Source organism: Belonocnema kinseyi, chromosome 5 (genome assembly GCF_010883055.1).
Source record: "Belonocnema kinseyi isolate 2016_QV_RU_SX_M_011 chromosome 5, B_treatae_v1, whole genome shotgun sequence".
NCBI lineage: Eukaryota > Metazoa > Arthropoda > Insecta > Hymenoptera > Cynipidae > Belonocnema > Belonocnema kinseyi.
Window position 1 is genome coordinate 110,686,743 of NC_046661.1, and position 2,861 is coordinate 110,689,603.

Sequence of the window (2,861 nt, forward strand, 5' to 3'; positions counted from 1 at the left end):
AAAAATCTTAGACAGAGTTAAAGGCAAAGCTATAGATATCAAGTCATATGATTATGGAATGCCGACACTACATGCTAGAATTCACTTTATGGAAAATCTTTTACACATAGTCTAACGACTAGAATTTGAGAAATGGTGAGTAGATACGGATGTATATAAAGATTTGCAAAAGAAGGCGAAGACTCGAATTTGCAAAGCTTTTGATCATAAGACAGGATTGGTAATAGATGCAGTAAAACAAGGTTTAGGCACGTCCAATGACGGGAATACCGCAAGAAGGGTTTTTGCTGACCCTGAAATAACAGAAGGAATTACAGGGATAGACTTAGAGTTAGTGGAAAGATTTGCGTACATTCTGCATGAATTAACAAGTACAGAGCCAACTGACTTGAAACATTTGAAATATATACTATGGAAACGGCAAAACTGTACGTACGTTTATACCTTTGGTACAACATGTCTGTAACTGTCCATAAGATCTTATTGCATGGATCTGATGTTATGAAAAGTAGCAGGTGAAGCTCGGAATAAAGACTACAGGAATATTCGAGAGTTCAATTCACGCAAGTTTTCTCATATTGCTACTAACACTGATTTAGCACACAAACTGTTAATGAGTTTGGATCCATGTATCAGTTACGAAAGAAGAAATATTTCAAAATTCTGAAATTTATGAAAAAGTACTTCTTCAAAAGTACTACTTCATTGACAATCTCGTTTTTTGATATGAATCTCTGCAAACTTAGGGGTTTGCCTATCAAGTCGGTGGGTTATTGTCAAAAGATTTTATATTGAGTGAATCTTAGCATGTAGTGTTATGATTCATTCTCAATCTATTGCGTTTGAAACCAAAAAATTTCTATGCGAAAGGGCCAACATTTTGGCCATTATTGTTTGGCCATCATTTGTTTTATAAAAATTTTAATTGTTATATTTTATTAATATTATTAAATATTTATTATTTTAAAAAATACCTGAAGTCGTTCTGGCGATTGAAGGAAATTATAATTTGAAAAAATCAGAAATTTTAATATTTTTCCATACGAATTGTTTATAACAATGGTTATTATAAACTTTTAAATTATTCTTGTGATTATATATCATTCCTACATTAATATGAAGCACTTTTAGTAAACAGAAACTTTTTTTACCGATAATAAAACTATTTTCTTATTGTTCATAAAATTTGTTTATAACAAATAAATGGACTAATGAGTAAATTATTTATATTCTATGAGTCCCTAAACATTTATTTAAGACAATATGAAGTTTACCTAATCAGTTATTAGAGCGTAAAAAATTTCAGTTTTTCCATATTTTAAGTGAAAATATTATTAATAAACAAGTAGAAAGACAAAAGTTCAGAACGTCAAGCTCTTCAGAATTTAATTAACTTTAATTTAAAAAAATTAAAAGTCGGACCAAAATTGAAGGCACTGGACATTTTCGAACGAAAAAAGTGCATTTCCTCCCACTATGTGGCTGGTTAACGAACTCGTCCCTTATTTTAGGATCTAAAAAAACCGTGCCAAAGATCAATCTGATCCGTTCATTTTTTCGAGAAATATCGTGCTTACGGATGGACGGATGTTCATCAGATGCCATAGTAAAAACTTGATTTTCGGATTCAGTGGGTCTCGAAACGTGGAAATCTGTTAAAAAACTGCAGTTTCAAATTTTGCACCCCAAAAAATGGTAAAGACTTGTTATTATCTTTTTTTTTTATAGTACGCGCAGTTTTTGTTTTATTCGTAAAAAACAATTTGAAAAATAAAAGAATGGAATTTCTGTGACAGACAACATATTGTGCGGAAAAAATAAATCAACAAAAGTTGTTCCCTCAAAAAGCACTACAAATGCATAATGAATTATTTCTCGATAGGATCTGCTGTTTTTGTTTTATTGTTGAAAAATAAAATTAATAGTGAAAAATTAAATTTTTAGATAAGCGATGCAAGATATGGAAAAAATAAATAGACAAAAGTTGGGCGTTTAAAAAAGAACTATAAATTTGTTATTTATCATTAACTGATTGAATATAATGAAATTGTTCTATAGCGCCGATTTCGGGGCTGGCGGTGGGTGGTAACACACTCATTATAGCCTGCTCCGTTTTTGTTTATTCAATCCTGACCGGTAAAAGAAAATTACCGGTTACGACCATTTTTTTACCGATTTTTTTAGAAAGCATATTTCTAGCAAGGTAGCGGCAAGTGCCCATATTCATGGAATTTGTGGAATTCATGAAATTCAAGGAATTCCTGCAATTCAATGAATTTATGGAATTCAAGGAATGCATGCAATTCAACGAATTCAAGGAATTCATGCAATTTAATGAAATCCAAGCATTCAAGGAATTCATGCAATTTAAGGAACGTATTGGCTAGCCTGCCGGAACCCGCAAGATTGCCAGTTAACGGTGCCGGCAAGATTGCCTGTTGCCGCACCCCTACTTATTTTCGAACACCCCTTGGGGGCGGGAAGACATTTCTGTGACTGGTCATAGAAATAATGTAAGGTCGCACCCCTACCCCTTTTCCAACGCCACGTGGGGCGTGAAGGCACCCTAGTCACTGGTCACAGAAATAATGTAAGGTCACACTTCTACCCTTTTCCAATGCCACATAAGGGCGGAAAGGCACCCTTGTGACTAGTCAAAGATATAATTTAAGGTCGCACCCTACCCCTTTTCCAACGCCAAATGATGGCGGGCAGGCACCCTAGGACTGGTCAAAGAAATAATGTAAGGTCGCACCCCTGCTAATTTTCCAACGCCCCTTAAGGGCGGGAAGGCACCCCTGTGACTGGTCATAGAAATAATGTAAGGTCGCACTCCTACACCGTTTCCAACGCCACGTGGA